The 20,909-nt window shown below is 44.0% G+C and overlaps 1 protein-coding gene and 1 long non-coding RNA gene across 2 annotated transcripts in view; both read right to left on the reverse strand.

Moving 5' to 3' along the window:
* Kcnk13 (potassium two pore domain channel subfamily K member 13) overlaps positions 1 to 20,909 on the reverse strand; it is a 104,253-nt gene that overhangs the window by 10,803 nt on the left and 72,541 nt on the right. The gene's annotated exons all lie outside the window — the stretch shown is intronic.
* Positions 148 to 19,584, reverse strand: LOC125410077 (uncharacterized). Its single transcript, XR_007234975.3, has 2 exons — positions 19,445 to 19,584; positions 148 to 2,795 (listed from the first exon to the last, which is right to left on the reverse strand). It is a non-coding gene; the product is annotated as an uncharacterized LOC125410077 (long non-coding RNA).

Consider the following 20,909-nt stretch of genomic DNA (forward strand, 5'->3'; position numbering starts at 1 on the left):
GATGTTTGTGGTACAATTGGGATCAGCCAATATAACTTAGCTGCCAGAGGGAATGTTCAAAAGTGTGATAATGCCGTGGCGTGTTAGTTACTTACAAAGAGAAAAAAGAAAAGGGTGCGGGGAGAGGGAGAGCCAGCACAAAAGAGGTATTTGCTAGGATTTATTTTAATACAAAGGGAACAAACAATGACCTCAGCCACTTCTGTGAACTTCGAGCTGGTAACATAAATGCCAGGGTTTCAAGTGAGTGACTTCAGAAGTCCAAATGTGAACCCTCTGGGGAGGAGAGATGGCACATTGTCATCCACTGAGGAATGGAAGGGATAAAATGCTGGGGGCGGGGGTGGTGGCGGTACCAGCCACAGATGCAGACAAAGGACCCGGAAGACAATGGCTGAGAGCATCTTCTGAGTGCACTGCAGTGGAGGCTCTCTGTAACCGACACAAAGACATGTTCTTCCGATGACATCATTTCTAATTCTGCTGGCAGAATAGGCTCTACCACATAACTTCACCTAACGTGCCCTCTTCCCCATAAAAACCATTCTCTACCCCCACTTTTCTCCTAACTGCATCTTGGCTGTATCTTCAGCTTGGCAGGTCGCCCGCATTCTTTATCTCCACATACCTATTCAACACGCATTCGCTGAACCTCTACCTAAGGCCAAACCTTGCCTCGCCAGGGAAGATGCGGGCACTTGCTGTGCATGACTGGACCGACCTCTGGATTTCACCTTTTCCGCCTCTGCATTTCCCACTCCAGTCCTTGTATTGTCCCTCATGTTTTGTTTCTTCTTTTGTGAGTTGTATATTTTCATCTTTAGTCCATTTCCTATGAAAACATTTATCCTTTTTATTGATTTATAGGAACCCTTCATATGTTAAGAAGGTTTAAGCTCTTCTTTTAAGAATATGCTATTTTATTTATTCTTTGAGAATTTCAGACAAGCATACAATGTATTTGGATCATATCCACTCCCATTCCTCCCAGGTCTACCCTGCCTTCCCACCCCTTTCAACTTTTATATGTATTGCAAAAAAAATTTTCCTGTGTGTGTTTGTCTTTTATTTTGACATAAATGTTTTGTAGTTAGACAGAAGTTTAATTTCCACACAAACAAATCAATTTGTTCCATTATAGCTTTTGACTTGGAGGTCATGAAAAATCCTTCCTTGCCCTGGGAATATACTTAGGGTTCTAGTATTTTAAAAATATAATATTGGACCGAAGAGATGACTCAACGGTTAAGATGCTCTTGTTCAAGTTCCAGAACCCCATGTCTACTCATAGCAATCTGATACTCCAGTTCCAGTGGATCTGATGCGCTCTTTTGGTCTCTGTAGGCACAGCGCTCATGTGGTATACATATGTACAGGCAAGACATTCACTTACATAAAATAGAATTTTTAAAAAATTTTAAAAATAATAAAGATGTTAATTTAAAATTTCAGCAGTCTAATGTTTTAAAATAGTTTATATCATTTTAATTAAAGGTTTTATTTGAGATAATTGCAGATGGACATGTATTTGTATGAAGTAACATGGGAAGGCATTATTTCCCTTTTACTCAGTTTTCTCCAATGATAATTTTTTTTTTTTTTGCAAAATGACAGTGTAATCACACCATTGGGACACTGGCATTATCCCGCCCTAGGTGTCACTCATATGCTTTTAGTAGAACTTTGTTCTGCACAATTTTGACACAAATGTAGGTCCCTCAGCACCATTTTAAAAAGTGTTCCATTTTTTGGCTAATCTCTTGAGATACAGCTTTTTATTAAAAGCAATTTTTAAAATTTGTTTCTGGATTCTATATTTCATTTTACTTTTTATTATGAGGTTGGTACCCCAAGAATAAATGGTTATTTTTTTTAATGCCAGTAAGAACCTCTCCTCTAACTCCTTCCCTGCTTCTCCTTCTTCTCCCCTCTTCCCTTTCCTTTGCCCATTTTCTTTATAGAGCTGCTCTTGCTTATTCTGTGCTTAGTATTTATGCTAGGCTGTAGAGTCGTTTGGTTTAGTGCCAAAACGATATCTGGGTTTTGACTGGGGTTGCCTTATATTTAGAGACGCATTTGTGGAGAAATGACATCCTTACCAAATTTGAGTTTTTCCACCAGGAACATAGTGTCTCCCCCTCTCTCTCCACTAATAGAACTCTTTGGGAGCCTTAGTGAAATTTTGTGATTTCTTCCTGTGGGTTCTTTCCAGATCTTGTTACACTGATTCCCTCTGAAGATGCTGTGGATGGTGGGAGTGCTCTTCCCTGCCTATACATAGTTCTTTTGCTTGGCTATTTTATTACTGTTTTTTTTTTCTCATCATGGTAAAACATACATACCAGGAGATTTACTCTATTAAGTTTTAACAGTTCACAGTGCTACGAACCGTAGCCACGATGTGTCTTTGGAACCTGTCCATCAACCCAAACGCAACCTTGTATCCATGAATTGCTTGCCTAGTAGCCTCGATTCTGTCCTCACGACTCTGTCCGCTCTAAGAACCCGCCTAAGTGGAGTTATGCAACTTCCATCCTTTGTGTCCAGCTGCTCTCCCGGAGCACTCTGCTTCCATGGTTCAGCCTGTTGCAGGATGTCTCAGAAGCCCACTCCGCGTTCTGGCTGAGTGAGAGTCTGCCCTGTGTGTGCTTGGCCCTCTGGTTCTCCACTCATTCACCAATGGACCCTCGGGCGCCCTGCTCCATCATGGGCTCTTTGCTCCTTCTGGCTTTTTGGAGAGCTTACACTTCTGTGGATGTGGGCATGCAAATATCTTCTTGAATTTTTGCTTCTCACTGTTTCAGGAATATGATAGCAAATGAATATTTTGTTCATTTTATAGCCAACTCCTGGTAGCACACAGCTGAAAGATGGTCTTAAATGACTAATTACAAAAATTTTAATATCTGTTCCCAATTAAACAAAAGAAAGGGTTTTTTTTGGATAGGGTCTCATGTAGTATAGACTGTCCTTTGGCTTGTAGCTAAGGATGGAATGACCTTGAACTTCTAATCCTCCTGCCTCCATACACGGAGTGCTGGGATTATAGGCTTGCCTCACTGCACCCAGTTTTTATACAGCTCTGGGGAGGCAAGCTCTCTACCCACAGAGCCACATTCCCAGCCACTCAAGGCTCCTTATTAAAGTCTTTTCTGCTTCCCTTTGGCTATGATTGCCCATGTCAGTAATTCACAAACTATTGTCAGTTCCTAGCCCACGAGAATAACACATTCTAGATGCTGGGACTACCTAGGTTCCACTGCTCATGAGAAATCACTTTTCTCTTTGTGCTTTTGAGTCTTCCAGATGAGGTTTTGGTTTTCTTTGCTTTTCTCTTTTCAAAGAACGGCAAAAGGAAGGGTTTGGGAGGAGGTGCAGCAGAAAGCCACTTTCAACCCTGCAGAAGCGGGCTCAGCTTGAGGCCACCTGAAGCAGGTGGGTTTATCTGAAGTGCCGCCTATTTCTGTCAATGTCTAGGTATTTAAGTGCCGGGTAATGAACTTAGAATATGTTTCTCTTCTGCTTTCTCCCCAAGAAAGGCCATTTCTCTTTCTAAATTGGGTATTCTTATGTCGCGCTGGACTGGAGAGCCTGGAATATGCTTCCTGGACAATATATCTTTGCATTCTTTGTTACCTCCTTAAAAGCAGGACATCAACCCTCAGCGTCAACCCCCCACCCCTGCAGATTTCCTGGAGTCTGGGTGGCTGTCTGGATTCATTTCTCAGTCCTGTTCCTTACCCCAAGGACACCCAGATATCGCCAGGAGGATGGATAATTTCAACCTGGGCAGTTTGGAACATAATTTTAACCTTAAAAAATTTACCCTCGCACATCTTAGTTTTGTCATCTGTAAACCAGGATGACATTAGCACCCGCACAGGACATTCGTAAAGGTTGAATAATCCAGTATAAGTGAAATTCTAAGAGGGGAGGGGTTCTAAGAGCCAGGCTTTGCATGTAATGTGTGCATGCGTGTGTGTCTCTTTGTTTGTTTCTGTGGTCTTGGGGATGGGACCCAGGGCTTTTTACACACACACGCCAGACAGGAGCTCATCCCTGAGCTATGCCCCAGCCTGAGTCAGCTCTGCCGAGAGTAGGTGCCCTGGACAACCGCCTGAGATGTCACACAGTCCTCACCCTAGAGCCATGGTGACCCTGGAAAGATCTCTTATGCAATCACACCCATGCTGTGCCACGTCTAGAAAAGTGGGTGCCAGTTATCAATAACAGACAGCACGAAAGTGAATGAATGTTGGCCCGAACTGGCTGTGTTCACCATCCTGGCAGCAGCAGGCTCTGGGGAAGAGAGGAGAATCGTGCCCGTTCGGTAGGAAGACCATGGCTGTGCTGCATGGGGGCCCTAGAGAACCTCAGACATTTACCGAGCGTGGGACCAGTGACCCCCACTGTCCAATAGGAACAACTCCCCTGCTCTGTATCACAAAGCTTTTCTTGTAGGATCTGCTCAGTGTGTTTGTCTCCCATGCGCGATGTGACAGCATTTCAGATAGGGAGAGCCCCTTACCAAGACCTTGCTCCATCCTCATCTTCCAGCCCATGGCAAGCAAAAGACCCACATGGAAAGGAAGGAGACAGGCGTAGAAGAAAATTATCTTCTCCTTCCTGCAACCTGCTCCCCACCCACTCTTGTCTCACTTGCTGGTTCTCCACCCCTCCAGAGAAGCAAGCCCCTTAATCTCCACAGTGTCCCTAGTTGGTACCAAATCCCTAGAGGGCAAAAGCCTGAAGTCATCGACTATTGCGTTTTCCCTCCCCAGTATGGGAGGCATGCTTTTCTAGTTGCTGGGAGTCAAGAACAACAAACATTAAAAATGTCTGGCAACTACTCAAAAGCGGGACTGGACCCATCATTCTTTGATGTCCCCGACTCTCTGGCCCAGCGCCTGGACTGCTGCTGGCCACGGTTTCCAGGTCAAGACTTAACTCAGATCTCACATGCTTCCTTTTAGAGAGACTCACTCACACTTTCTTTTCCATCAAGGACAGAAAATAAAACAGATAATCCCTGCTCTTCCACCTTTTTCTTAAAAGGTATCAGCCTGGAGGGCATGTCAGTCTCCAGGGCCATGCCAATGTTAGGGTGGATGGAAACCTCCCAGCCCAGATTTCAGACCGCTGTCACCCTGAGCCATGGTCACATCTGCTCTGGCTGTGATCACTTCGCCTCTGGTCCAGTCCATCTCCAGCCTGGGCATGGAACCAGACCTCAGCAGCAAGTTCTCCTGGGATAGACCACCCATGATCACTCCCGTTTGGACTTTCATAGAAATGAACGCCAACAGATTTTCCTTCGTTACAGTGAGCTTGACTCCAAAGATGAGGTACCTGTAATGTTTTAGACAAGGCCAGAACATGGGGCTGGGAGAGTGTTCGATTGGTAAAGTTTCTGCTGCTCAAGTGTGTGACTTTGCTCCCTAGGACCCATGTAACAGATGCAGTGGCGTGCATCTGTAATTCGAGCACTGGGCAGGCGGGATAAGTGGGTCTCTGGATCTTACTAACGAGCTACTCTTGCCAAGTCAGTGAGCTCCAGGTTCGGTGAGAGACTCTTTCTCAAAGAAATAGTTGGAGAGTAACAGAGGAAGATATATAACAACCACCTCTGGCTTCCACATTCGTGCATACTCATGAACACATGCAGACAGACAGACAGGCAGACAGACAGTAGATAATCAAATAGAGCCAGCATATGTATGGCAGGATAAGGTCAGATTCACGTAATATTTTTGCTAAATGGGTTATCACAATAGACACTAACACGCGATTGTCAGAGTATACCAAAATGTGCTCATCATACACATTCTTCCGGATTATATTTTAAATATTCTTGATGATCCAGATGGTAGTTCAGATTCTTGCAACACATCAAAAATCATCAAAATGAGCACACATTATTTCGCAATAGCACTGATGGGAGTGTCTGATTGCATGAAGTTTCTCCCTGCCTGAATCCCAGTGAATGTATTTGGTACATCTATTTATACAGAGAATAGACTCTGGTTTAGCCATCATACCCAGAATCAAAACATACACGTGGGATGTAGTGGGAGTAAGTATAGCAATGGTTTGGAGACCAGGCATCCCATTGCAAAGATGCCCTTGAGATGCAATGATAGCCAGAGACTGGAGGATCCAGCTGGGGAAAGGGAAAGGGAGTGTCTGATAAGTGAGACAGGAGACTGACGGGGTGAAAAGCATGGACCCACATCTTGCCTCTGCTACCATACAGAGACTGGCCTTGAACATGGACTTGAACCTCCCCATGCCTTCACCTCTTCATCTGTAAACTTGGGTGATGATAAAAATGCCTACTCCTGAGGACGGCTCATCAGCGTCAAAGAGGTGAAGGACATATTAGCAATTTCTGCTCTTCTTTGTTTTGGAACCCTACTTGGGTTCTCCAGATAGACAGAACCAATGGAGAATACACAGGGGAATGGTCCTAGGTCTTTCTGCACATACCCAAGTCTAAAGATGCTTGGGTACAAGTAGAGGACACCCTGAGTAGGTGAAGTACTAGGTAGATGTGTATTGCTGGCCTGCATACAGCCATGTATTGCTGATATGGATACAGCCATGACAAGGACCAAGGCCTTTAAACCATTCATTCCCAATCTTCCTAGTGCCATGACCCTTTAATACCGTTCCTCGTATTGTAGTGACCACCCGCCCCCATAAAATTATTTTCATTCCCACTCCATAACTGTATTTTTGTTACTGACATGAATCATAATGTAAATATCTGATATGCAAGATATCTGATTTGCGACCCCTCTGAAAAGGTTGTTCAATTCCAAGGGGGTCACGACCCCACGTGTTGAGAACCACTGATTCAGAATGAAATTCTGTCATTGTTTGCAGCAGTGTGGAGCTGGAGAGTGTCCTGTTGAATTTCATAAGTTCAGTATACAAGAGACAAATGCTGCATACTCTCACTTATTTGTATGAGCTGGAAAGTTGACCTCATAGAAACAAAAACAGAGTAGTGGTTTCCAGAGCTGGGAAAGGGAATGGAGACGGGGAAGATGAAAGGGGGAAGGGAGAAGGGTTTTCAGTGTTCCAGAGTACAGCAGAGTAACTGTGACTGATAGCAACCAACAGCTGTGTATTTTGAAATAACACCTACAGAGGTTTTTGAATACTATCAGCATGAAGAAATATGAATGTTTGAGATGTCATATATGCCAATTACTCTGATCCGGTCACATCACACACATACCACACGTTGAAATGTCACATCGTGCCTCTATAAACACGTACAGTTGTTATGTGGCAATAAAAGTAAAACCAAGCAAATGTTAGGAAACACAGATTTCATTTTCACTTGGTCATCAAAGATGTGGAAATGAGAACATTTCTATCTGTCAAATTGATGAGGATTTTTTCCATTGCCGAATTGTGTATTGACAAATAATATATTTCTAGAAAACAATTAGGCAATGTGTATACACATTGATCAAGTGTCTGAAAAACAGTCACTCCCTTGATCACTTGGCATTTGTTCTAGAAAAATGAGAAAGCCAGATAGTGATTTGAAAAAATTTACGTAAAAGTCTGGGTGCAGTGGGACCTACATATAAATCGGGAGGCAGAGGCGGGAGAATCCCTGGGGCTTCTGGCCAGCTACTCTAGTCAAATTGGTGAGTTCCAGGTTCAATGAGAGAACCTGGCTCTAAAAATAAGACTGCCAGTAACTGAGGAAGATGTTCAGTGTCAACCTCTAACCTCTGCATACATTTGCGCATGCAAGCATATGTGCCCAGCGCCAACACGCAACACATGCATACACATAGACACATATACAAGATGCCTAAAAACTCAAGAATGTTATCAACAACTTATGAGCAACAAATTCAACAGGTTGTATAAAATTTATTTAAAAGAAGCAAACTAACAAACATCACCAAGGAAACTGGCACCATAGTGTCATATATATCATATATGCCAATTACTCTGATCTGGTCCTCGTTCTAAGGAAACTGGATTTATTATTAAAAATCTTACGAGTCAGTCATGGTAGCACACCCCTTTAATTATAGCACTCAGGAGGAAGAGGGAAAAGGATTTCTGTTTGGTAGAGTCTAGCCTGATCTACACAGTGAGTTTCAGGTTAGCCAGGGCTACCAAAAATGTATCAGAAATTCCAAAGCCAAATGGCTTTATTTATGAATATTACTGGATATTTTAGGGACTGGTAATACAAATTCACAAAAACTTGCAGAACACTGAAGAGGAAGGAATACTTTTCAGTTCATCCTATGATGTCCGCCTTACTCTGCCATAATAAGCAAACTGGATACCTATTTCTCAGCTCATACGCACAGGCACTGTGTGTGTGCAGGTGCCTACAGAGACCAGAATATATGCTTGGATTCCCTGAAACTGGAGTTACAGGCAGTTGTGAACCAACATGTGGTGTAACACGAGGGCCGACTTGTTGGGGTTTCTGTCCCGCCCAGTACCCCAACAAGCCAGCAAGTCCCAAGGAAAATCACACACAAGACTCCATAAGGTTATAAACTGATTGGCCCATTAGGTCAGGCTACTTATTAGTTCTTATAACTTATCTTAACCCATTATTCTGATCTATGTTAGCCATAATGGCTCCGTACCTTTCTCATTGTGACAGCTTACATGTTGCCTCTTTGGTGGTCTGTACAGGAGTGGCTGAGGAAGCTCTGCTTCCAGAATGTTCCCAGTCTCTTTGCTCCACCCCTACTTCCTGTCTGGCTTTCCCCGCCTATACTGCCTGCCTGGCCAATCAGCGTTTTACTAAAATACATGATTGACAGAATATAGATAATTCTCCCGCACCATTTCCCTTTTTTTTTTTAAACAAAGGCAAATACCCATAGTCCATTTGTTGGGAATGTGGGCGTAGTATTTCAGGCTACTTCCTGCTGGTTGGGGGCGCTGATAATCTTATGGGGACCTAAAGAAAATTTAGAGTTATGATCAAGTCCTGACTGAAGTATCCTGTGAGTCTTGATCATCTCAGGCAGCAGTCTTGAACCTGTTCAAGAACTCAGACATCCGGATCATCTGTTCCTACCGGAGATTGCTCAGGTGGTCTCCCTTGGTCAAAGATGATTTTTCTTAACTCTGAATAAATCCAGAGCCTCTCATTTTCTGTGGAAACAAAAGCAAAATCTCTTCTCCAAAGTAACATACCTTTTGACTTCAATTTTGAAGCCAAGGTATTTTCAAAATACCTATCTTGGATTAATTCTGCAGCATTTATAAGCAAATATCTTTTAGCAGCTGTTGCTCCTTCCTCAGCATTCAAACAATTTAAAGAGAGCATAATAGCATACAGTATCAAGATTCTCTGTGTATTTTCCATCTTTACGTGGCTTTATTTTAACCTCTATTTTTTTTAATTTCTACTTTTAACTTTTGGCTTTTTGAGATAGGTTCTCTGTATATATCTTTGTCCTGGAATAACTCTGTAGACCAGGCTGTCCTTGAACTCACAGAGATTCTTCTGTCTCTGCCTCCCCAGTGCTGGGCTCAAAGGTGTATGCTACCACACCTTGAACTCACAGAGATCTGTCTGTCTCTGTCTTCCAGGCATTGGATTAAAGGCGTGTGCTACCACACCTTGAAGTCACAGAGGTCAATCTCTACCTCTGTCCCTTGAAGTTTCAGAGGTCAACGTACCTCTGCCTCCCAGGCATTGGGATTAAAGGTGTGTTCTACCACACCCAACTACTCTCTTTCTTCCCTTTTTACCCTAAGAACTTTAACCTTTAGCCTGTATATATTTTTAACACATAGTAAACCATTTAGAGGTTTTTTTCGTCTTTGAACCTCTCTTTACTGTATCTCTCTCTCTTTTTTTTTTTTTTTTGACCACATGAGTCTAAAAACCATGGCTTTGACGGCTGGATCTAGGCCATTTCTTAGCTTTCCAGCCTCATGGCAGAGGTACTGCTGAAGCCATTTTTATTGCCACAACTCTGTGGCATTTCAAGGTCCCTGCTAGCAAGCAAGCTGCAGCATTCTGCTCACAGACCACACTCAGTCGGACTGCCTGCCTGAAAGAGTCAGAGATTGCCTTGGCAGGACAGCCCAGAAAGCCGGCATTTTAAAACAGCACAGCTTTTTTCCTGCTACTGCTGAAAACCCGAAAAGCATGCGTTCAGCTTTTCACCAACACCATTTAAGTGTTTCGTGGCAGGACCTCTTAATGAGCTGCAAGGTTTTGCAGCTAAAGCTGAGTCAGGAAGCCTCTCTTAGATGAGAGCACTTGCTTGCCTCTAGCAAGCAGAGCAGACCTGAGATATTGCTGCTACCAAGAAGGCATGATTTACTCTATTCTTTCCCAAGCTTTCTCAAGCTTTCTGTGGATTCAGTTATCCACGTCTGGGCGCCATATGTAACACGAGGGCCGACTTGTTGGGGTTTCTGTCCCGCCCAGTACCCCAACAAGCCAGCAAGTCCCAAGGAAAATCACACACAAGACTCCATAAGGTTATAAACTGATTGGCCCATTAGGTCAGGCTACTTATTAGTTCTTATAACTTATCTTAACCCATTATTCTGATCTATGTTAGCCATAATGGCTCCGTACCTTTCTCATTGTGACAGCTTACATGTTGCCTCTTTGGTGGTCTGTACAGGAGTGGCTGAGGAAGCTCTGCTTCCAGAATGTTCCCAGTCTCTTTGCTCCACCCCTACTTCCTGTCTGGCTTTCCCGCCTATACTGCCTGCCTGGCCAATCAGCGTTTTATTAAAATACATGATTGACAGAATACAGATAATTCTCCCGCACCAATGTGGGTCATGAACCAAACCCAGGTCCCTTGTACCTTGTAGGCAAGTGCCCTTAACTACCACATCATCTCTCCAGCCCCAGACAATACTTCTTAGCATGGTTTTAGCAAATCAAATCACACAGCATGTAGAAAGGATACAATCATGCTGGAGTAGAGTTTATCCCTGGACTACTCAGTTGATTTAATATTTGAAAAATGGGCTTAATTTACTAGATCAACAGAATGGAAAACAAAACTACAAGATCCCTCTCTAGGTGCCAAGAAATTATTTGAGAAGATCTGGCATCTGCTTCATGGTGACAATGGTCAGAAAACTAGGACTATAAAGTCTTGTCGCTGGAAAGTAAATATGAGAATTCTACAGTAACTGAAGCTTCCCCATGATTATGAATGAGGATAGACTCTCTGACTCTCTTCTGTACAACATTGTTCTAAAGGTCCTAGGACTGACAGACATATCATAGTCACAGACAGCTCTGAAAGAAGAGGGGTGTTCTTTATTCACCAAGAAACACAATTGTCAATGAAAACACATCCAGCAGCATCTAGAAAACAAATAAGAGCTAATGTATAAGCCTAACAATCAGGCAGTATTTGGCTGTGGACAACAAGTAAGTAGACTAAGGGACTGGATGTACAGATTGATGGTCAAGTGTTTGCCTCATATGTCCAAGACCCTGGGTTCCATCCCCATTACTGTGAAAATAAAAATAAACTAAGATTGCTTGCAATGTTATAAAAGATATGAAATACTTGGGGTAAATTCCCAAAAGGCATGCAAGAACTATACATCGAAAAATCATACCATGACCAAACAGAGAGATATTCAAGATGATCTGAATGTGTGGAGGGCAGAATCATGTTCCTGGATCAGATTTGCTATTTTTGTTATGACTTTTATCCTCTTGAGATTAATCTATTAGTTTAATGAAATCCTAATTACAATTTCAGTTGCATTTCTTTTGGGGGGGTAGCAATTGACAAGCCAATTCTAAAGTCTTGTTATGCCTGGTTTCCAGACTTACAGTGAGCTGCAAAAAACACACATTTGCACTTTGTGTAAAAACATTTAGATTTCCTTTGATGATGAAGTGTAAGTCAAATAAACTCTTTCCTCCCCAACTTGTTTTTTGGTCATGGTGTTTCATCACAGCAGTGGAAACCCCAACTACGACAAATTGGTACCAGGAGTGGGGTATTTCTGTGACAGACCTGACTATGTTGTTTTGGGGAGGACTGTGGAGGGACTTGGAACTTTGGGCTAGAAAGGCCACTGAGTATTGACAGCTCCGTGCACTTTTCTGTAGGAGCTTAGCAGATAAGAACGTTGAGAGCAGTGCAAATGATGGCGGCCGGGCTTGTGAAGTTTCAAAGATTCTGCCAGCCTTTTTTTGTGAAGAATCTGTGGGTCTGGTTAGCTGGGGTAAAGAATCTGCTGTGATTGACAGAAAAACAGAACTATTGAAGTGAAGCCTTTCTTTTGTTGGGATGTTCGACGCTGGTTGGCTGGAGTTGGGAAATTAGTGGTGATTAAGAAAAGACCAGCATCACTGACGTTAAACCTTCTGGAAAGAGTTTCCTGAGAGTCAGCACATAGAAGTTGTGTTCCAGAGGTGGCCAAGGTTGTACCTTGTGCTGGCAGTTGAACTTGGTAGTGTAAGAGTCACCCAGATGGTACTGGTTTTGAAGACATGAAGGGGTCATGGAGAGCACCTGAGAGCTTGACACTGTAAGGGACCAGTTGGTTAAGATGCAGCCTCAGGAGCAGTAAAAGGCCCAGGATTGAGGGGGTGATTATCAAGATTACCATGGGGAAATTGGGTTGCTTCTCCATAATGTAGGGAAGAAAGATTATGTCTGGAGCGCAGGAGATCTGTTAGGGCATCTCTTGGTGCTCCTATGTCCTGTGATTAAAGTAAGTGGGAAGCTACAACAGCCTAATCCAGACAAGATGGCAAAGGGCATAGACCCATAAGGAAGGAATGTATGGGTCACTCCTCCAGGAAATGAGCCTAGACCCAATGAGGTTCTTGCAAAGGGTGGAGAAAATACAGAATGGGTAGAAGAGGAAGGTAGTTATAAAGATCAGCTAAGGCCATGTGACCACTTACAGAAACAAGGATTGTAGTTGACATGAATGTTTCTGTTGTAGTTGGTTAAGAATGAATTTGTACAGATGTTTGTTATTCGATGTCTTATTTCCTTCCTTCCTTCCTTCCTTCCTTCCTTCCTTCCTTCCTTCCTTCCTTCATTTCAGTTTCCAGAGACAGGATTTTTCTGTGTAACGGCTGTGAGTGTCCTGAAACTCACTTTGTAGATCAGACAGGCCTCTAACTCATAGACATATGCCTGCCTCTGCCTTCCAAGAGCTGAGATTAAAGGCATGAGCCACCATTGCCTGGTTCCTTTCAATTTCTTTATCATGTGTTGTAATATCAATTAAGAGAATATCAATGGTTATCATATTTGTTTGAGATACTAAAAGAATATTCCCAAGGGACATTGCCACCTATTCTAAATTTATAATGTGTTTGCCATCAAGGGATAGTTCTATTATGTTACATGTAATTATGACCTGGTTAAACATATAATGCATTTGAAATTGTATGTAGGATAATTATATTATGCTTAGATATTATTATGATCTGGATATTTTCTAACTTGGGACTTAATCATGACATAAGAAGATAACAATTTTGTGTCAAGTTGACAAGGGTTGCATTGTGATGGCTATACTTGGTTGTCAACTTGACTACATCTGGAATGAACTACAATCCAGAAACGAAGGGCACACCTGTGAGAGACATTTTTGCTTGGTTTGAAGTGGGTGAGTCCTTTTCTAATCTGAATCTTTGAGATAGGAAGACACAAACTTTTGGTGTGGAAGGTTCTTCTGTCTATGTGTTGCTTTTATTGGTTAATGAATAAAGAAACTGCCTTGACCTGTTGATAGGGCAGAACTTTGGTAGGCATAGGGGGGAACTAAACAGAATGCTGGGAGAAAAGAAAGGCAGAGTTAGAGGAGATGCCATGGAGCCACCACCAGAGTAAGTCATGCTGAAACTTTGCTGGTAAGCCACTATCAAGTGTCAATACACAGATTAATGGAGATGGATTAAATTAATATGTTAGCCATTAAGAAGCTAGAGCTAATGGGCCAAACAGTGATTTAAATAATACAGTTTCCGTGTGATTATTTCGGGGCTGAACAGCCAGAAACAAACAGGCAGCCTCCTTACAACAAACTTTGATCCAGATCTTGAGGCAGGAAAACCCAGAACTTTAATTCAAACCTTGTGGTTCCTCGCCTTTAATATGAGTCACACTTTCTGCTGGAAGCCTATATAAGGACATGGAAGAAGGAAGCTTTTGCTCTTCACCTGCTTGCTTTTGCCTTAATAAGAAGTCCATTTCTTCACCAGCACTAGAGCTAACTTCTTTGGGATCTAGCATCTGCTGAAGACCAGCTAAGACATCCAACATTGTGGATTGAGCAAGCTAGTAAGCAGCACCTCTCTATGACCTCTGCATCATTTCCTATTTTCTGGTTTCTGCCCTGTTTGGGTTTGTGTACTGACTTCCTTTGATGATGAACAGTGACTTGGGAAGTATATGCCAAATAAACCATTTCCTTCTTGTCTTAGTTATGGTTTCTATTGCTGTGAAGATAAACCATTTTCAAGGAAAACATTTAATTGGGGCTGCCTTTCAGTTTCAGAGGTTTAGTCCATTATCATTATAGTGGTAAGCATGGCAGTGTGCATATATACATAGTGCTGGAGAAAGAGCTGAGGGTTCTACAGCTGGATCTGCAGGCAGCAAGAGTGACTGCCATACTGGGCATGGCTTGAGCATCTGAGACTTCAAAGCCTGCCATACTTTGACTACTTCCTCCAACAAGACTACATCTACTCTAACAAGTGACATACTTCCTAAAAGTGCCACTCCCTATGGGGACCATTTTTATTCAAACCACCACACTCCCCAACTTACTTTTTGGTCATGGTGTTTCATTGAGGCACTAGAAACCCTAACCAAGACGGATCTGCAGCACTCAGAAGAGTCTAGAAGCAAACCCTCACGGACGTGGTCAGGGAAATTTTTTTAGCATAGGTGTCAAAGCATAGGCTATACCAGTCAGCTTTTCACCTCTATAACATAACACCCAAGACAGCGTAACTCGATCAAGAAAAGTTTCATTTTGCTCATCGTTTTGGAGTTCCAAGGACATAGCACTTGTACTGACTCATCTCCAGTGAGGACATTTGGCCATGTCACATCGTGGTGATTCTCGATGAAGGGACCACATGTGAAAGAAGAACATATATTTCCGAACAAGAAGCCAAAGAGAGAGGGAGACCACAGGGACCAGGCTCTTGCTTCTGTGACAGTCATCTCTGAGGAACCAACCGGAACTCAACAGACAATCTCTTATTCAAAAAGATATTATTATCCTCTCTGTCTCTGTCTCTGTCTCTGTCTCTCTGTCTCTGTCTCTCTGTGTGTGTGTGTGTGTGTGTGTGTGACTTGTGGAAGTCAGGGTCTCCTTCCACCCTGGATTCTGGGAATCGAGCTCAGGCTGCAAGCTTGTACGGCAAGTATTTTCACGCACCGAGTCATCTTGTAGGTTTTCATGAGAAAATATCTTCTGATGAGTGGTCACAGCACAGTCCCTCTGATAACCAAGATGGCGAGACACCAAGTGCATGTGTAGGTGACATATATAGGGCAGACAGACTAGAACCCAACATTCATGTTCCCACGGGGAGAGGGTGGATGCTGTGCGATTTCAGCATGCCATGCCATTTATTAAAAACAGTTTCCACTACCAATTAAATTACCTTGACTCCAAAGAGGAGTCAGCCCTCCAGCTGGCCCTATATTATCCTGACAAGAGGAAAATCCACGGGTGGGGGGAGGACAAACTAATATGAGCATCATGCTCATGTGTGGAAGCAGTGAGGGATGACCAGGACCTGGGAGCAGGGGAGAAAGAACAAAGGAAGAGGAGTTTAAGTTTCTAGGGTGCCAAATTGTGGAGCAGAAAAATACTTGGGAGACACGAGAAAGGGTGAAAGGTGTGAGTAAGGTTTATTCTGCGGATCCCTATGGCACTGTCTTTGGGTTAATATGGTGTTAATGTTGTCTCCCTTGAATAACTTTTGCCCTTCCTAGCAGAGAGAGGAAAGGAAACACTTTCACACTTATACAAATATACAGCACTCTCTCCTTTTCCATGCTTTCACCTCCTGGAATTTCAGTTCCCGACAGCTAATTAAATCCAAAAATACTGCATGGAAAGTTCTAGAAATAATTCTTCAGTTTTTAATTGTATGACATTTAAAAAATTGGATAGCCAACTGGGCAGTAGTAGCAAACACCTTTAATCCCAGCACTCTAGAGGCAGAGGCAGGTGGATCTCTGAGTTCAAGGCCAGCCTGGTCTACAGGTGAGTTCCAGGACAGCCAGGGCTGCACAGAAAAACCCCGTCTCAAAAACCAAAAGGAACAAAAAACTGGACAGCCAATACAAACACGTTATGCTTGCGACGACATAACTGAATCTGAAGATGACTAAGCTGGGTGAATGGAGTCAGTCCCTAAAGCACAGATGTGCAGTCGAACCACACATAATTCTAGAAAATGCAAATGATTCCCAGGGATCCAGAGCAGGTGGGCGGTGACTGTGATGGGGGAGGGAGGGAGTCGCCCAGCTCTTAAGGACAGCTGGGGGAGGGTGGTACCTCCCATTAGTTAAATTGCTTGGGGAATGAGTTCATGGACACACACAGGTGCATGTATTCACAGGTTCCGTGGCTGTCCATCTTCCATATGTGTGACTCCTTTTGCGTTAAGTGTAAACTGTTGAGCCATGAACAATGCCACTTCCTTATACGTGTTAATGGCAGCAAAAGGGATCCTAGGACTGTGGTCAATTTTGAATCACTTCCTGGGGAAGAGGCAGGGACTGGTAGGGAAGGGTTGGGTGGGCTGCTAGCAGAACCTGGCTCTTGTGACTTTGCACGGGGGGGGGAGCTGTAATGTCCAGAGGCCTCCTGTCTATGGGGACAGGGTAGTGAGTAGTAAAGGGATGCCCTTTGTTCTTTGTTGATAAGGAACTTCAACAGGTCGGGTTAGGAATACCTGACTGATTCTTTCCCCAGAATGAGAGCTGGTGGCCATGTGCAGAAACAGGCTCTAGTTCCGCCAGTACACGGTTGTAGTAGTCAGGGTTCTGTAGCAGAACAGAACTTATAGATGAATGTGTATGTATATCTATACACACATACACATCACACACACACACACATATAAAGGGGATTTACTAGAATGGCTTCTCTAGGGGAACAGAACTTATAGATGACTGTGTATTTATATCTACACACACACACACACACACACACACACACACACACACACACACACACAAGGAGATTTGCTAGAATGACTTACAGACTGTGTTCTAGCTAGTCCAGCAGTGACTGTCTGCCAACAGAAGGTTCAAGAATCCAGTAGTTGTTCAGTCTACAAGGTTGAATGTTTCAGCTGGTCTTCAGTATTCGCCAGAATCCTGAAGATGCTGGCTCTAATGCTGGTGAAAGAGTGGACTTGCTAGTGAGAGCGAGGGTAAAGAGAGAGAGAGAGAGAGAGAGAGAGAGAGAGAGAGAGAGAGAGAGAGGCATGTCTGTCTCCCAGTCCCTTTATCTAGGCTGCCAGCAGAAGGTGAGGTCCTGAGCACAGGTGGACCTTCCTACCTCAAAGATCTGGATTAGAAGTGGGCCTTCCCACTTCAAATGATATAATAATAATAATAATAATAATAATACCCCTCACATATGTGCCCAGCCCTTTGGGTTTTAGTTAATTCCAGATGTTGTCAAGGTGACACATAAGAATGCCATCACAATACTATTTTTAAATTGCTGTGTTTCACTTAGCTGAAGAATACCAGAGTTTGCCCCAAAGAGTCCAGAGGATCATAAAGAAACCCCCCAGCCCTGGGGGAAGGGGGACTTTGATTTATTTCTTGGATCGGAACCTAAAACCCACAGAAGTCACTGGTACACTGTCCTTGGCCCCACCCCAAGGCAATATGATTCATTAACCAAAGACCCCTCAGAGGTACAAGAGGACTGAGCAGGAACTCTATGGGTTCAGGGCTGGTGAGACAGCTGTTGTGATGGTTGGGGCTGCATAAATGTCATGACCTGAGTTTGATCCCCAGGACCCACACAGAAGCTGGGTCCTATGGTCACACTTGGATCTCAGTGCTGGGGGACGGGGAGATAGGAGGATGTCTGAGGCTAGCTGGTTGGCCAAGTAGCCCAGCCTCATTGGTCATCTAGATCAACAAGAGAGAGGCTGTGTCTCAAAAAATGAGGTGCATGACTCCTGAGGAAGAATAGCAAAGAGATTTGCCTCTGGCCTCTACATACGCATGCATTCATGAACTCTCTCTCTCTCTGCACACACACTAGAACACAGCATTCATGTTCCCAGGGGCGCCCTTTTTTTTTCCTCTCTCTCCCCCTCCCTCCCTCCCTCCCTCCCTCCTTCTCTCCTTCTCTCCCTCTCTCCCTCCCTTTCTTCCTCCCTCTCTCTCTCTCTGCACACACACTAGAACACAGCATTCAAGCATTCATGTTCCCAGTGGTCTCTCTCTCTCTCTCTCTCTCTCTCTCTCTCTCTCTCTCTCCCCCTCTCTGCACATGCAGTTAAAAACTTATGGATTAGTTCTGTAACTTTCCATGTTCTAGAATTTGGGAGAGGGAATTGGGGTATTCATTCCTCATCTGGAAACCTAAACCCCAGAGAAGCTACTGGCGTACTCTCTCCTCAGCTCTCATCCAAACTTCTTGCTCCCAGACACGCTGCATGGGATTCATTAACCTCAGGCCGTCAAGGGCTGCCTCAGGCTCTCCTGGGGAGCCCTGGGGCCTTTCCAAGGGGGTGACTTTAAAGTGAAGTGGGTTTCAGCTGGTTCTCACCAGGCCCAGGTGTGACCCTCTACAGAAGGGGTGTGCCACGGAAGGAAGAGACAACAACTCACAGCTGGGTTAAAGGACCCGAGGAGCGACTCTGCAGTGTGTGTGAACGTGTTCAAGCTCATGGTTCTGGGCCAGGCCTTCCTGGACCCTAGTGCCATGTGCTATAGTTGCCTGCTTATCTTCATAAATGCCCCAAAGCCGGGGCTTGAGCCCACCCTCCTATCTTATCGGGTAACATAACTCTTATCGGGGTAACATCACTGGTCACCCCGAGAACACTTTCTGGTCCTTGAAATCTCAAATCTTGAAGCTCTCCCACCTGCATGGCCACCCACAGATGAAGGTTGGACTCCTGCAGATCCCAAGAAATCTTCTGCTTTTCCCTTTGGCTCCTGCAGGCTGCTTCCTCCCGGGGCCCACAGGAAGCTACTTTCATACTATGAAAATGATCATCAAAGAATAGGAATCAGAACTCGTGCTGATTCCGCATAAAGTCTTCCAATGGCACCACGCCACTACGTAAAACAGGTAGCTCCAGCCCCTTGGCACGTCTTCCAGGCCTCTATGCTCTGGCTCTTTCTGTCTTCAGTCCTCAGCAGGAAGAGGCCCCTGAGCGTAGGGTGTGGAGCAATGCAGACTGGGTTTCAGCTCTTACCTGTCAGCCTGGGACCTTGGCACGACGCAAACACTATATACCACTGCCTGTGGCATCTCTGCGTAGTCATTTCTGATTTCCCACATTCGGCTCAGAGGACGGATTTTCAGCTTCCTTCCCATGAACATCTGTGCTATGACATTTGTACGTGCACTCTGGTCACCCGTGGTAAATAAGGAACGGGGATTTGAAAGTCAAACACATTTTGCTGACACATCACTAGAGAGCATTAGTGCATTACTGTGCAAAAATGAAATAAAAACATCCCACGGAATACAAAAGGTTACAATCAATCCCACTGGAAATACGAAATTGTCACATAGGTTTTATATACACAAAGGAAGCCTGGGGGAATGGACAGAATTTCTTAACAGCAATTGCTCATGGGAAGTAGGATTTATGTCAGGGCCTAACCCTTGATATGCGCCTAAATTGTTTAGCTACTTAAAAGAATTACACTTATTTACTTATCTGGTGTGTGTATGTGTGTAAGGAGCATTCCACTGAGGACTGTGCGGACTTCACAAGACAACTGATAGGAGCTGGTTTTCTCCTTTCACCATGGGTGAGATATAGAACTTCAGTATCGGGCTTGGCAGCAAGTTCTTCTACTCCCTGAGCCATCTCCTGGCCCTGTTTAGTTATTTTTACAGTGAATACCTCCTGACACTTTTGTGAACACATAATAATAATAATAATAATAATAATAATAATAATCTATCTCCATCCTGGAAAAGGCAGCACGGAATAAAAAGCTGCATAAAAGATCAAATCAATTGTTTCAAACGGCAAGTTCTCGACTCTGCCGTTGATGCCCTGCTGCGGTGCAGGGAAGTCACCCCCAGCGGCTCAGGAAGAGATGCTGTCTGTCAGCTATTAATAATCAGCACTGAAAGTCGCCCACCCTGTCACTGCCGCTGCTCGGAGGCAGAACCAACCGACTGTTTGCCCTGGGAGCTGAGCCACTTGCCAGGCTAACGGTGAAACCTACCTCTAATTATTCGGAGCCACAGGCTTTTGAAAGGCACAGTCGTGTGTGTGTGTGTGTGTGTGTGTGTGTGTGTGTGTGTGTGTGTGAGCGGCTCATTACCACTGCGCCAAACCACCGAGCAGGAAAATGAATCCTGATGCTTGCAATTGTGATAAACACACGGCTGGGAGTCAATTATACTGTTCACATTTTTACAACTCATTTATTTCCTCCATCTTTCGGAACAACTTCAAAACTAGTGGGTTTTGTTCATTGGTTCCCAGTGTGTCATATAAAAACAAGAACAGGAATACTGGCCACGAGACAGAAAGCTGTTAAAGGGAAGAAAGAAAAGCTGCCATGTTCAGAGCAGACCTTGTTATCAGAAGGTTAGGTAGTCAGGGCCCCAAGGGTAGAAGGAAGAAAATCAGGGGCCACCCAGACAGGGGAGGAGTGCATGTGGCAGAGGAGGAGTGTATGTGGCAGGGGAGGAGT

Source organism: Myodes glareolus, chromosome 11 (assembly GCF_982192425.1).
Source record: "Myodes glareolus chromosome 11, mMyoGla1.1, whole genome shotgun sequence".
Taxonomy (NCBI): domain Eukaryota; kingdom Metazoa; phylum Chordata; class Mammalia; order Rodentia; family Cricetidae; genus Myodes; species Myodes glareolus.